Source organism: Panthera pardus, unplaced genomic scaffold (assembly GCF_024362965.1).
Source record: "Panthera pardus isolate Hobbes unplaced genomic scaffold, ASM2436296v1 HiC_scaffold_27, whole genome shotgun sequence".
Classification (NCBI taxonomy): Eukaryota; Metazoa; Chordata; class Mammalia; order Carnivora; family Felidae; genus Panthera; species Panthera pardus.
In genome coordinates this window covers 114,055,884-114,072,442 of record NW_026526843.1, presented here as the reverse complement: position 1 = coordinate 114,072,442, position 16,559 = coordinate 114,055,884, and positions in this window count along the sequence as shown.

Here is a 16,559-nt window from a genome sequence, read left to right as displayed (position 1 = left end):
ATTAACTATTATTTTTATCCTTAAGTCAAATTTTTAATCTCCCATTTAGCAGGTCTCATATTCCAGTTTGCATATGGCCCATTTTTTATAAGGGCCTTCAAACATAAAATTTTTCTGATACAAGATGGAATATTGAAGCTTAAAAATATTCTAAAATGAAAGAAAGTAAATTCTGCAAAGCAGAAAATTAGCTTCATCAGTGTGGAGGTTCCTCAAAAAATTAAAGATAGAACTACACTACAACCCAGCAATAGCATTGCTAGGAATTTACCTAAGGGATACAGGAGTGCTGAAGCATAGGGGCACTTGTACCCCAATGTGTATAGCAGCACTCTCAACAATAGCCAAATTATGGAAAGAGCCTAAATGTCCATCAACTGATGAATGGATAAGAAATTGTGGTTTATATACACAATGGAATACTACGCGGCAATGAGAAAGAATGAAATATGGCCTTTTGTAGCAACGTGGATGGAACTGGAGAGTGTGATGCTAAGTGAAATAAGCCATACAGAGAAAGACAGATACCATATGTTTTCACTCTTATGTGGATCCTGAGAAAGTTAACAGGAACCCATGGGGGAGGGGAAGGAAAAAAAAAAAAAGAGGTTAGAGTGGGAGAGAGCCAAAGCATAAGACTCTTAAAAACTGAGAACAAACTGAGGGTTGATGGGGGGTGGGAGGGAGGGGAGGGTGGGTGATGGGTATTGAGGAGGGCACCTTTTGGGATGAGCACTGGGTGTTGTATGGAAACCAATTTGACAATAAATTTCATATATTAAAAAAATATATAATAAAAAAATAAAAAATAAATAAATAAAATTATAGTTGCAAAAAAAAAAAAAGAAAATTAGCTTCATTTTACAGTCAGGTAAATTATTCTTATTATAATGTTCTAAGGCTGAATTCTTGTTATTCCGGAATATTTCCCAACAGTGGCATATCATTTATTTGTATATTTATGCCCTACCTTATTATAAACATAATTTATGACGACTCTCTAAGTGTCTTTAAACTGACTCCAAGAATTAAAATCCATTGGCTCTAAGATATTGCAAACCCATAGCATCTTAAATATCTCAGGGTAGGAGATGATGACCTTCATTTCCTAGGTTCATCAGAATAGCAGAATTAATCATAATACCTGAATAATAGTTTTCACAATGCGTGCTTTTATTGAAAAGGCTAGAACAAATTCTGGGAGATTTTGTTTATAACTCTGCCTATAAAGATGAGGGATACACAAAATGACCTCTGGGGCGGCCTTCCAACTTGTTATGATTCCTTCCATTAGAAAAACAAGTTTTTCAAGTAAGAAATAATGGTGATTCTTGTCCCCTTAAAATGTGTTTTTCACCCATAAAATTGTGCAGTCAGTGTTTTCTGAGGAGCCTACCTTACAAAGTCACATTATTGATATTTAAGGGGAAAATCACAGGTTTTTTTTCCGGCTGGAGAGGAGTTTTATTGACTTTCTATGGTTAAGGGACAACAAGAAGGTTGTATAATGCCAGTCTTCCTTTGCCAACTGCAGGTATTTTGACTGTACACGTCAAAGTATATTTTCCCTTAGTACTCTTTAAAAAAATAACAATGAATCTAAGAATTAGAGATAGTAATAGTTCAGATGGGTTGCCATCGGCTGAGAACCCCAGATGGCTTAAGGATGAATGATCAGGCTCTCATCCTCAGAATTTTTATTTTTAATAATTGATGACGAGTATATATTCCTGCCACTGTTCTCCACTTAATTACTTTTCTTTTTGATCAAGCACATTAATGAAAAGAGACCTAATAAATCATGTGCGCAAACAGTAAAGCACTTAATTAACATGTGTTTCCCTGATTGATGGTGATAGAAAAGCACCGTAGTGCTGGGTAGGCTCACAAGGGCACCTTCAACCGATATGGTATCTTGAACAAACATGAGGCTGAGAGCATAACACATGAACTCTATTCTCATTTAAGAACTAGCCATGACAACCACAGATCACAATGTTGTTACAATCCTCTTTCTCCTGTTTGGCTGAGAGGCTCTGTGTTCCCGGCTTGGGGGCTGTAAACACTACGTGGGAAACATAAGCCGACAAATGCTAGGGTAGACTATTTCTAATACTAACAGCCAGCATTTATTGAATACTGACTGTGTTCCGGGGCCTCTGCTGTGTGTTTTAAAAGACTGTCTTACTTACCTCTTCAACAATGCGCTTGGCTAGTGATCATTACTATCTTCACTTTATAAGGAAAAACCTGATACATATACGTGGTAAGCCAAAGCGGGGCACCCGGGTGGCTCAGTCGGTTAAGTGTCCGACTTCGGCTCACGTCATGATCTGGCAGTCCGTGGGTTCGAGCCCCGTGTTGGGCTCTGTGCTGACAGCTCAGAGCCTGGTGCCTGCTTCGGACTCTGTGTCTCCCTCTCTCTCTGCCCCTCCCTCACTTGTGCCCTGTCTCTATCTTTCAAAAATAAATAAATGTTAAAAAAATTAAAAAAAAACAAAAAAAGATGGTAAGCCACAGTCCAAGCTGCTCAGCCAATAGGTAAGGTCATCCGGTCAGCTTTACCCCATAGCCCCATTTGATTGGCTGGAAGATGTTTTCCCATGTGTTTCTAGCTAATTTGAAATTCTGTGGGAGAACCACAAATTACTACAGGTATCTCCAGAATGGGATGGCCAGAAAACAAACAAGGCTTGAGATACTGGGTTTTATACACACACGATGAAAAAGTAGATCATACTGCATGATTAAAACACGGTAACCTCTTAATTTCAGTTGTGTGTAATGTGGTTTTGCTGCTTTAATATGGCCTTTTGTAGCAACGCGGATGGAACTGGAGAGTATTATGCTAAGTGAAGTAAGTCCTACAGAGAAAGACAGATACCATATGTTTTCACTCTTATGTGGATCCTGAGAAACTTGACAGAAGACCATGGGGGAGGGGAAGGAAAAAAAAGTTAGGGAGGGAGCCAAATCATAAACTGAGACTAAACTGGGGGTTGATGGGGGGTGGGAGGGAGGGGAAAGTGGGTGATGGGCATGGTGGAGGGCACCTGTGGGGATGAGCACTGGGTGTTGTATGGAAACCAATTTGACAATCAGTTTCATAAAAAAATAAAAAAATAAAATGAGAAGCAACGGACGCCAATAAATAAATCCCTCTTCTCTCTACCTCCCTCAAGAGCGGACAGGGCCTACCTCACTTTAACCAGAGGTTTCCCCAGGATGGATGAACAAATCAGCTTCACCATTTAAACAGGTTGCCTATGTTCCCAAATCACCTTCCAGCTCTGCAATCGAGTGTGCCGATGGCTGAACAACACTTCCCATCCCCTTCTGAGGATCCCGGGCTGGCCAGTCTGTTGCCGAAAGATTTTCACGAACACCTTCATCATCCCCTGCTCCCAGATCCTTCCCCAGAATATGGGGGATGGTAGGATACAGAAACCTTTCACAATCCCGCATAGCATCTCTTATGAACGGTCGCTAGGTACATCTGGGTAAATGAGACAAGTAAGCATGGTTCTGAACTCACAGACATGCAGATGAGGAAAGGGACTGATTCATTCTCTGTGCCATCACACCTCAAACTTGAGGACCTCTGGCCACGTGCAGTGTTTGTATGTCAGGGGAGACGAAGGGAGGGTTAATATCTCAGTTCTGCTAAGTACTCACATACGAGAAGGCAGAGAGCGGAGTCCCAGCAGCTGAAGTGAACCAGGGGATCACAGAGGAAACTCAGGACCCAGAACATTTCCTTTGGACCAGAGAGCATCAGGTGTTCCCTAGAGTCAGAAAAAAATAAGTTCTAATAGACGAAAGGACCAGAGAAGAAATTTTTAAAAGAATGGAGGGAAATTAGCACAGAGATTAGTATAGAGAATTATTCCTCCCTGCCTGACCCTTTCCTTGCCAAGAGACTCCACAGCAACAATTGGAAGATTTTTTCTTCCCCATGGGAACACACATTTAATTTCATTATAAAACCAAGGAGGGGGCGCCTGGGTGGCTCAGTCAGTTAAGCGTCCGACTTTGGCTCAGGTCATGATCTTGTGGTTGGTGAGTTTGAGCCCTGTGGCAGGCTCTGTGCTGACAGCTTGGAGCCTGGAGCCTGCTTCAGATTCTGTGTCCCCCTCTCTCTCTGCCCCTCCCCTGCTTGTGCTCTGTTTCTGTCTCTCAAAAATAAATAAATATTAAAAAAAACCGTTAAAATCAAGGGAAAGGAAAGATCGACCTTACATATGGAGTGCGAAGTACTTCTGTGTAAAGGACAATCAGTCTGGTTTAAAAAGAAAAACAATTGAGCAACAGCTCCCCATGACTTGTTCTATAGGTATAAAGTTTCAGTTACACAAGATGAGTAAGTTCTAGAGATCTGCTGTGCAACATGGCACCTATAGTTAACACAGTGTTATGCACTTAAGAATGTCTTAAGACGGTACATCTCCCATTAAGTGTTCTTACCACATATACATAGGTATACCCATATGTCCGAACTTACCAAACTGTATACGTTAAACATGTATATTTGTTTTGTGTATCAATTATACCTCAATAAAGCTCTCAAAAAAAAAAAAAAAGAAAAGAAATCCAAGTCATCTTCTAATGAATTGAGATGCTTACAAAGTAAGATTCTATTACTTCAGTGGGGTTTTTTTTTTTTTTTTTTTTTTTTTTTTTTGGAAAGGTAGTGAGGACGAAGATCCCTTTAGGAATCTGATGAAGTTTGTGAACCCTCTCCAAAGATAAAAGCACATACATTCAGACACATGAATTGTTGCATGTAATCCCGGTGCCATACATCCCAGCTGTGACCTGTCCATGGAGCCCATTAAAGAACACCAGCGCTGCCGACTGTACTCGGTGTTGTTTCTGGTTTCTTCCCTTCCCCAATAGGTATACAAGGTGCTGCCCTTGTGCTGTGGGCATCTCTGTGTCTTGTCAGCTTCTATGTACCCAATTCATCTTTCATTCCACAGTGGTCCACTCCCGCTTCAGAATGACAAACCAGCCTGCTCGGACTTCATTTCTGCACACGGGGAGCTGTGCGGGGATACGATTTTCCTTTTTCCATGATCAGTACAGGTATCTGTTACTGTCATGAAAGGAAACTCTTTCAGATTCTAAGAGGAAAAGGAAAACTTTCCAAATGGAAGAAAATATGGAAGAGAGATTGCAATGTCTTCCGTTCACATTTGATGGCATGATAAGAAGTAGAGAGTGGGGGGAACTGGTCACTGGACCTTGTCTGGCCATTTCCTGCTGCTCTGTCACGTAGGAACACATTTGAAGAATGGTTTTGCACAAGATCCAGATTGGTAATGGAATACTGAAAGAATTTTATCTTCTCAGTATGAATGTTTTCCTTAATAAAAATGGCCCAAAGCCATCCTTAGACCTAAGAGGCTGTGTGTGTACAATGACTACCACAATTACAACAGTCAATTGGGAATTTGGGTGATGCTATACAATTCATTATGCATTGACTACGATCTTATCATTAGATCACCCCAGCTCACCAGGGTCTTCTCAAGTCATTTCGGTCTCTCACGTATGGTCAGATAATCAAATCCACCCACTCTACAAGCCTGAGATTTGTTGGTGGCTGTAGTGTGGCCTGAGGTACATTGTACCTCATGCTGCCTTGTGTAATGGTACAGCTTGAGCCCGACAGATTGTTGGGCTTGGGGGGCTTGAGTCAACACTGAACTCCAACCAGAGAGCTTACTAAGTGTCTCATTAGCCTTCATTACATACCCAAATATGTCAAACCTTAGTGGCTTAAAACAATAACCTTTTTTTTTTTTTTTTTTTTTGCTTATGATTACCATAGGCTGACAATCTGGGTTGGGCTCAGCTGGTTGGTTCTTCTAAGTTTGACTAATCTCAGCTAGCTTGCTTTTTCATCTGTGGCCAGCTGATGGGCAGGCTAGAGCTGGTTGCTTTAGGATGGCCTCAGCTGGGCTGGCTGGGATGACTGAGACACTTTACAGACTCCCATCAACTATCGGGCTAGCCCAGTCTTGTCTGCATGGTAATAAAGGTTACTGAGAGCAGCATGAGGACAAACCTCAAAGTAGAAGCCCTTTCCAAATCTCTCCTTGCATCATGTTTGCTGATGTCTCATTGGCCAAATCAAGTCTTAACAACAGTCCAGAATTAGTGTGGGAGTGCAGTACAAAAGAGTACAGATAAGAGAGAAGAACTTATGGCCCTTGTGATAATCTACAACACAGAGCTATGGCACTGGCTTGCACCTACATTAGCGTGGAGGAAGGGGCGACTATTTCTAGATGTGTCTTTAGGTTTTGTCTTTTCCTAATTCATTTGCTCAGAGTGAGCACCTCTTTTGACAATTAAAAAAGGTACCATATATGCTAGCAGAGGCTCTAGATTGCCCCAATATATGTTCTGTTTGACTAACTAGATGTACATGGCAAATAATATCCCCAGGAATATTTCACCCTTTTCCTTTTTTGCAGACTTTCCAAACCAGGCAGGCTCAATCCTAAAGACTGTCTCTTAAAATTCTGTATGTCTTTCACATCTCCAAAGGCAAGGGAATTAAAAGCAAATATGAACTATTGGGACCTCATCAAGATAAAAGGCTTCTGCACTGCAAAGGAAACAATCAACAAAACTAAAAGGCAATAGGCAGAATGGGAAAAGATATTTGCAAATGACATATCGGATAAAGGGCTAGTATCCAAAATCTATAAAGAACTCATAGGGGCACCTGGGTAGCTCAGTTGGTTAAGCACCCGACTTCGGCTCAGGTCATGATCTCACGGTTTGTAAGTTGGAGCCCCACGTCCGGCTCTGTGCTGACAGCTCAGAGCCTGGAGCCTGCTTTGGATCTGTGTCTCCCTCTCTCTGCCTTGTTCATGCCCTATCTGTCTGTCTCTCAAAAATAAATAAACATTAAAAAAAATTAAAAAAAATAAAGAACTCACCAAATTCCACACCTGAAAAATAATCCAGTGAAGAAATGGGCAGAAGACATGAATAGACACTTTTCTAAAGAAGACATCCAGATGGCCAACAGGCACATGAAAAGATGCTCAACATCACTCCTCATCAGGAAAATACAAATTAAAACCACACTGAGATACCACCTCACGCTGGTCAGAGTGGCTAAAATGAACAAATCAGGAGACTATAGATGTTGGCGAGGATGTGGAAAACGGGAACCCTCTTCCACTTTTTGTGGGAATGCAAACTGGTGCAGCCACTCTGGAAAACAGTGTGGAGGTTCCTCAAAAAATTAAAAATAGATCTATCCTATGACCCAGCAATAGCACTGCTAGGAATTGACCCAAGGGACAAACGAGTGTTGATGCAAGGGGCACTTGTACCCCAATGTTTATAGCAGCACTTGCAACAATAGCCAAATTGTGGATAGAGCCTAAATGTCCATCAACTGATGAAGAAATTGTGGTTTATATACACAATGGAGTACTACGTGGCAATGAGAAAGAATGAAATCTGGCCTTTTGTAGCAACGTGGATGGAACTGGAGAGTGTGATGCTAAGTGAAATAAGTCATACAGAGAAAGACAGATACCATATGTTTTCACTCCTATGTGGATCCTGAGGAACTTAACAGAAGACCATGGGGGAGGGGAAGGAAAAAAAAAAAGAGGTTAGAGAGGGAGGGAGCCAAAACATAAGAGACCCTTAAATACTGAGAACAAACTGAGGGTGGATGGAGGGTGGGGGAGAGGGGAAAGTGGGTGATGGGCATTGAGGAGGGCACCTGTTGGGATGAGCACTGGGTGCTGTATGGAAGCCAATTCGACAATAAATTACATTTAATAAAAAATATTTTTTTGTATGTCTTTAAGGGAAGGATCCATGTCCACTTCAATGTTATAAACTCCACAGTCTTTAGCTTAGCCTTAATTTGGGCTCAAAAATATTTAATCTGAATTGTGAAATTTTTAGCATTAATGTCAGTTACAATATGTGCCCTACACACGGGGTACTCAGACTGGGTCTGCCGACCACCTGCATCCGGATCACCTGCAGCACCTGTTAACATGCAGATTCCTGGGCCCCACCTCAGGAATCTCTGCTTGGGGCCTGGAAATTTGTCTTTAACACACCTGCCTACTGCCTATGTACATGAACACTTAAGAATCGCTGTCTCAGACAAGTGGAATTTACGATGTTTGACCTCTATACAAGGTAATAAATAATTTTTACATTCTAATTCCACACACACATACATTTATATACACAGAGACAGATGACTGAAAAAAAGATTTTGAGGTGAAAATACCCTAAGTACAATAGATCTTTTCTAATCTATTTAAGTTTCCTAAATGCTGATCAGTGACTCAGATATATTTCATAACCCAATAATGTGTGATGAGCTGCCTTTTGAAAAATGCAGCTCTAGGGAATATGCCCAGAGTACATTTATTTGAACATTTTTGTTTCTTCTCCCATGTATACATAGCAAATATATAATGCTCTTTTTCTACATTTAATAGATGCCTCTTGGGGCACCTGGGTGGCTCAGTTAAGCGGCTGACTTCAGCTCAGGTCACGATCTCACGGTTCGTGGGTTCGAGCCCCGCTGACAGCTCAGAGCCTGGAGCCTGATTTGGATTCTGTTTCCCTCTCTCTCTGCCCCTCTCCTGCTCTCTCTCTCTCTTTCTCTCTCTCTCTCTCTCTCTCTCTCTGAAAAATAAACATAAAAAAAATAAATGCCTCTTAGTATCCATTCCCCTGTACCAGTGGTTCTCAAATTTGGGCATGCATCAGCATCACTTTGTGTACTCTCAAATCCCAACTTTCTGAGCCCCACCCGAAGAGTTTCCGATTCAACAAGACTTAGGAGAAGCCAAAAATGTGCATTTCTAACAACTTTCCAGACTGATCCTTCTCAAGGGACCAACTTTGAGAACCACTGCCCTATATATTCCAGTCTCTTCTATTTGCTCTGCAAACCGTTAAGAAATCCCCAAGTTTCCCGACTGATTTTTATTACCGTTTTCTAACTGCACGTGCACCATTTCTTGATTGTTTTTTTTTTATTACTGCTTTCCAGCTACATTTGCTTCAGCTGCTTTCCTCTCACTCAGACTTAGCTTGCATTGGGTAATGAACATATTGAGTTCAGCTGGCATTTCCCTAAAGCCTGCCAAATGCACTCCAACCATTGTCTTGCTGGCATGTCTCCTGACCATGATTCGAAGCTGTTCTTTTCATTCCCCTGTTTCTTCAGAATGCACTAAGGTGGCTCAAGTCCCAGGCTAGTGGTGCTGTTTGTTCTGTAAAGTTAGATTACTGTTGTCTCCAAGATAGAAGATCAGCCCCTCGAGGATGTCATTCTGATGTTATTCATCATTTCTTCCTCCAAGGGCCTGCTAGGTCTCAGTCTGAGTCTACTGGCCTGTGTTTATTATTGTGCCTCATGCTATTGGAAATTCACCACCACAAGCGCAGGGTGAAGCATTTTTGGAAATTTTATATGTTTGGCGGGAAGTGGACAAAACAGCAAGTTATTCGAGTGCCTTCTCTCCTCTCAGTGCATAAATGTGGCTTTTGTTCTAGCCATTCTATCGAGTTTGTTTTGGCCATGAAAAAAGAAGGGGGATGCAGACAAGTCTAGATCTCCCCCTCCCCAATTCTGTATTGCCCATGGTAAGAATGGACCAGCTTTGAATGTTTTAATATGGGGGTAGGGGACTCATTCCTCTCCAAGAACCCTGCCTTCTGACCCCACTGTAGGCAACCGTCCTCTCTTGGTATGATAAGCTGATTAACGCCCATGTCATGAATGCTTCAAGGGAAAGATATTTGGGAATCTGATGTCATCACGTGTTTTCCCTCCCTCACTTGTCACCCAGAGAGTCTTCAGGGCCAGAATGGTGCTATGGTACTAACCAGTGACCCGAACACCTCCCTGTAAAATTCCCAAGGTAAAAATTCTCTCTCCTGTATCCTGTGATCTATTTATCTGGGGAGTGGGCTTTGAGCAGATTTTAACTTCTTTTCTTAGAAAAATTTGGACCCTGTGCCCAGGTCTATCTGAGGCCCATTTCCATTAAAGGTAGGATGACTTTGCATCTAAGTCAAAATACAAATCATGTTATTTTCCTGGATTCTGTCCTATGTGCTTCTTCCTTTAATTCTAATTTGCATCCTTTCTCTGTAATAAACCATAACAACAAGTGTAAAAAATGACAAATCATGGTCTTTAATTTTCAAAAAAGATGTTTAACCTTTCCATAGTCATCTGAAAGGAAAGGCAAATGGGTCTCATTTCATTTGACAAAATGCATACATGTCAGATATGCACTGGAAAGCTTATTTTTGAAATGATATGCAGCTTTGGCCAAAATCATGCTTGGGAAGGATGTTCTAGATTGCGCACCAGTCATTCTAGGATCTCTTACTTGTAGTCTTGTGCTAAGTGATAGATCCCCTAATAGTAAGGCATTCAGTGATATCTTGGCTGCAGCAGAATCCTTCTTCAGGACCCACCCAAAAGGCAAGAGCAGTCCCTCTGGCAACCATTTTCTGTGATATGGCCTTGGCTTCCTATGCACAGTTGATTGCCCCAGACTTGAATGTGTGACCTAGACCGTACAAAATAGAGGACCTTCTCTGAACATTTGGAATTAGGACTGATATTCCAGGTTCCATCGGGACTGCTTATTTAAAAGGAAGCAATATAAACCCATGAGTGGTGGTGTGATCCTGTTTTTTTACCATGTCGATTGCAGAGCAGAGAGGCCCAGAAGGAGGAGAGAGAGACAGAAATTTAGAGAAGAAGAGAAAGAAATGAAGGCGACTTATAGAGTGACACAGAGATAGAAATGGAAGAGTGAAGTTGGGATTCTAAGCCCTCATTCTCATCTATTCACAAGGCCTTGGGGATCTATGTTAATACATCTTAATGATAAGACGTGACTTTTTTGCTTCTACTAGTTTGGGTCCCTTGAGTCAATTTCTGTTATATGTAGTCAAAGGAGTTGTAAATAGGACTAATTCTTTCTCTGAACTACTGTCTAATGTTATCTCTCAGCTTATATCAGAATCTTTACTTAAAAGACGTGTGAATGTTACTTCTGAGCACATATAATGTTACATTTTCTCCATGAAAATGTTTAACTCCTTGGAAGTCATCTGACACGTGTTTTTGAGCACCTGCTACGTGGCCAACTTCATAAGACCTGGTTGTTAACAACATGGCAATTTCTCCTATTAGGTGGTGAGAGTTTTATAATCGATAATGTTTCCCTAATTATCTTGGCTTCTAGAAAACTCCTAGCTAAATTTACATGCCAGTTATGGTGACTCTTTCATTATTTTATTACTGTTAAGCTTCTAGTCTTACTTTCTTTCTATGATTCCTGACCACAGTTCAAATTCCTCGGTTCACATGTTTGTGCATTTTTACTTTCAGTTGGCTCCAATGCTTTGGTGAGAAGGTGGGGCACAGAGTATTTGGAATTCATACGCATGAAATTTGGTTCTGTTTGGGTCGGTCCTTGGAATGGAGAGGGTATTAACTCAGGTATAGAGTCATGAGATGGCCATGTTTACTGCCATATGGATGAGGGAGGAGAGAGTACCAGTTGAGACAGAGAAAGAGAGAGAGAGAGAGAACAAGAGTGAGAGAAGACAGAAGTAGGCATGCAGGAAAACAAAGAGGCCAAGTGGAGAATGGAGAGCTAAACTGGGCTTGCGACATTCACGTTTATTCTTTCATTTATCCTCCAAAGACTTATTGGGTAAGCTTAGAAGGAAGCATGCATGCTAAGTGCTGAATTTCAGAGACAGAGTTTCATCTTCGTTTTTACATCATTACCAAGGGATCACCTTTTAAAACCTTCTTTGACTGAATCGGGTTTAATATCGCCGATCCTGGGTGTTTTTTTCTTTTTCCAGACTCGTTTGCAACGGGCCTTCTGGCTTTATTTCTGATCTATATTGTAGGAATCCACTTTTCACCCAGTGGCCTAATCAATGCCCTGGTTGGCCTCTCCCAGTCTTCACTAAGCCTGAGGTATTTCCCGCACACCCCAAAGCCAGGAATAAGTCAGTATCAGGCCTGCACCCGATGGTTTATCTCACTGAGGTCAATGATGAGTCACGAGACAGAGATGAGGACTGGATATTGGCAGTGGCAACGGCATGCAAGCTAGCAATTTAGAGTGAAAATCCAGCTGCCCATCCCTCCAGCTCTTTCACATTTTAACAATGGATGTTTGCTGGCTGGGGACGTGAGGCCTGTGCAGAAAGAAAGACTGGAAGATAGAAAATCACCCAATCTCCATGACTAAAATTAGAGCTTTGTTCTCCTCTTCATGAGATACTCTGATATGTTGATCTGGAGAGATTTTCCTTCACTGTGTGAATGTAAATGAATTCCGTGAGATGCACAAAATACACTTATTATTTCAGAGCCTGAAGAGTGATTACAATGTATAACAAAACAACAACAACAACAACAACAAAAACAACACACACACACACACACACACACATACACACTCTTAGGGATGGAATTTTCTTCTAATTCAATGAAATTTGGTCCTATTTAGAAGTAATGTTTTAGCCCACTCTCACATCTAAGGATGCAACATAAATATTGCTTTGGAAAGCTGAAGGGAAAAACAATCAACTAAATGTTTCTATTTTATAGAATTGGATACAATTAAAATGCTTATATGACACATAATAGCAAACAGGACTAACCGTTGGGTTTAATTATGCATTGTAGATTTTTTTAGAATGTGCTTTAACTCCTAACTGGCATTCTAAAATCTGAAAGTCAACTTCCTGTGATAGCAAATGGAAGGAATTCCAGAATTCGAAGAAGCCTTTCTTGATGTCTTATCAGTGATCACAAAGAACACAGATGCTCAGTGAACAGAATTATGCATTGATTTGGGTAAGGAATGCCTTGCAGTGTGCCTGGCTACAGTCGGCTCTGTATCGGGAGTAGGTGTATGTATAGTATGTGTAAGGAATTAGGCGAGATATTTCACTTCTGGGAACATCATCCCACTATTTCTTTCATCTCTGGGAATGCTCTAATCCATCCACAAGAATGTTCAGAATCACGTTCTGCAAATTCTCATGTCTGGGCCATGCAGGGTGGGGCTGCAGAGTGAGGGGTAGAGGAACTTTCATCTAAACCAAAATCCTCTCACCAAATTTGGTTCATACCAACTCTGGTTACAGCGCAATTGCCAGAAGTTTCCTTTCAAACGTTCTTGGAAACACTCAGCGGGATGGTAAAGACAATACATGGAAAAGGCAGTACTGGACCACAGAAGAGCTCATTGATAAAGGGATGTCTCTAATTATAAATATTATATTCATAAGTATAAAACCCAGAACATCTCAGCCAAGCATCCTAAAATTTAAGGTTCTAATACTGAGCATGCCAACAGCAGAGAGGGTTTTTTGTTTTTTTTATCACCACCACCACCATCATCATCTCTATCATCATTCTCATGGGGCATTTTTCTTGTAACGTGCCAGGCAGAGAGTTAAGCATTTTCCTCTAATAGGTAATTTAATCTTCATACATACCCTACAAGGGAGATATATAATATTTCTCCTTTTACAGGGGAACAAACTAAGTCTTAGAGCAGCTAAATATATAGCACCAAAGTCCAAATTCTGCTATCCAGCCATTTATTTGCCAGTAGAGAGACAGCAATCCTAAGTGCTCGTGATTTGGTATTCTTTTTTAAGATCACACGTTTAAAGTCTGAAGCATGCAATAAACATTTGCTAGACTGAAGGACGACCATCTTCCCATGTGAAGCATGAAAGAGATCTGAACGTGAGTTAAAGATCCCCTTGCCATTACCTGACTACTCAGGAAGCAGCTATTTTCATGTTATCATGACTTCTGCTTTCCAAACATGTAAAGTGGTGCACAGACACACCAGGGCACAAGAGAAAAAGCTCTCTCTTTTCACCCATGCTTTGTTACTACAGAAAGCAGCACAGCCGATTTTCCCATCTAGACATCAAAATGGCAGAACAACACGGAGGTTGTGACACAGATTCTGGAGCAGAATCTGGATTCTTCCAGATCCTGGCTGTTCCACTTGCTACCTGTGTGACTCGAGGAAGTCACTTAATGTGACTCTACCTCAATTTAATTGTCTACAAAATGGGGATAAAAAATATCCTTCTTCATAGGGTTCTAGTAAAGATTAAATGTGATCCTACAGGTAACACACTCAGAACTATGCGATAAATGTTAACTTGTGTTATTACCTGACTATGGTGTTCATCACCTATTCACTACTAAACTGTCCCCTAGAGGTGATCATTGGGCTTTTGCTGTCTCTACAATGATTGGCGTCTAACTCCGTCTCCCCATGATATCAAACTCCTTAGTGGTGGGTGCCCGCTTCCAGTTGCCCAGCGCAATTGCCTTTTTACGTGTAAGAACTCCATATCGCCTTACTGCATTACAAAAGTATGGGTGACAGAAAAGACCTTTTATTTTATACCTTCATCTATCTTTATGCTACTTTTACAAATTTCAAAAGCTGGAGTCATGACAGTATAAAAATAGCTGCTATACTTGACTAATGAAGCAGATGTTAAAGTATCTTCAAATCACATTAAAGCATCTCTTACATGGCTTGCATTACCTAAAAGGAAGGGTTTTGCTTCAGCCCAGGCAATGTTTGCTGCTGGTTTGTGCTTTGAAGTTTCTTTTTTTATCTTAGAAAGAACACCAAGTCAAGAACACTTAATGTTCCTGACCTTGTATAAGCAATTAACCCAACTGGATATATAGTCGAATTTGGGCATAAGCTTATGAGTCCTTAGGGATACGAGTGAAGTTAGGTAAGGAAGCAGAGTGGCACAGAGAGATGCAGTTTTTGGCCAAATGTTTTGATTAATCATCCATTATAAACCCAAGAAAGGAGAAAGAATAATTTCCTTAGCAACCACACAGATTAATTTGGTGTTGCTAATGTTAACCTGAAAAACAAGTGCCTGGTACTATCTTTGCACACTGAGATGTATGGAGAGACACTGTGTCACGTTGGTGATGGGGCCTGTCATCCCTGGAAGTCACATGGTCAATAAGGTCATATCAAGCCATCCATCGAAAAGGGCTGATGGAATTAAAACAGCATTTGGAAAGTATTTCACTGGTCAGCAGCAGCAGAAAATAATGGTCCTCTCGGTAAATACCTAAGCTTTCTTCCAAAGGGCTCAAAGGTTCTATTTATACTCAGATAACATAGAAATCTCAAAGCTCTCTACTGTAAACATTCACCCCCAGGCTCAAGCTAAAATAGCACTTGGTCTTAAAAAAATTTGTGCTCTTGGAAGCCACATCGCTATAGCTACTCTTGTTTACTCTGATTATTCCTTAAGATGGGCAACACTGTTGGTACCTATCAGTTACCTACGAATCAAGCCTTATAGACATCGCTCTTTCTTTTTTTAAATTTTCTTTAATGTTTATTTTTGAGAGAGAGAGGCAGAGAGACAGAGCATGAGGAGGGGAGGGGCAGAGAGAGGGAGACACAGAATCCGAAGCAGGCTCCAGGCTCCAAGCTAGCAGCACAGAGCCCGACGCAGGGCTCGAACCCACGAACAGTGAGATCACGACCTGAGCCGAAGTCGGACGCTTAACTGACGGAGCCACCCAGGCGCCCCCAGACATCACTCTTTCGTCTCCACTATGTTACCAAGCAAGTATCACCCGGGGTCACCACTTGAGTATGAGGGTATCCCTAACTTTGAGGAACTATAGTATATTACAACATGAACTTGGTTGTCCTGTATATACATGCCCCATGAAGGAGAGAGAGGGACGATTTATTAAACACATAGACGTACCATGTTGCAAGCCAGTACTAAGCACTATGTATGTATGTGTACTTTACATAGATTTCACATAGGTGATATGTACATTACATACGTACTGTAAACTACATAATCTATCATTACAGTTGCTCAGTCAAAACCCTTGATGTATCATTCTTGATACCTCTTCTCTTCTGATGCCTCTCTTCTCTTACTCCTCACAATGGATTCACAAGGAAATGTTATCAGCCTTATCTTCATAAGATACCTGCAATCTGATCACATGTCACCACCTCTACTGCCACTGCTCTGGTCCCATCTGCCACCTTCTCTCACCCGGATTGTTGCACTGGCTTTATAACTGGTCTCCCTGCTTCCACTCTTGCCTCACAAAAGCCTATTCCAATTAAGCTCCAGAGTGATCCTTTGACAACATAAGGTGGGTCAGGTTGCTCCTCTGCTGAGAACCTTCCAATAGCTTCCAGCTCACTCCATGATCTGTCCCACCTAGTACCTCTTGGACTTCATTTCCTGCTCATCTGCATGCCTCATTCTGTTTTGAGTTTTATGTAAATAGAAGCACAGATTAGTTATTTTTGTGTGTCTGCTCCTTTCTTTCAACATTACAGTATTTAAAAGATAGTAGTATTGTCCCAGAGCTAGACAAACAGACTAATAGCACAAAAGGGAAGGTCTGGAGTTGTGCCCACATGTACATGAGAGATGAAAAGATACATGAAAAAATT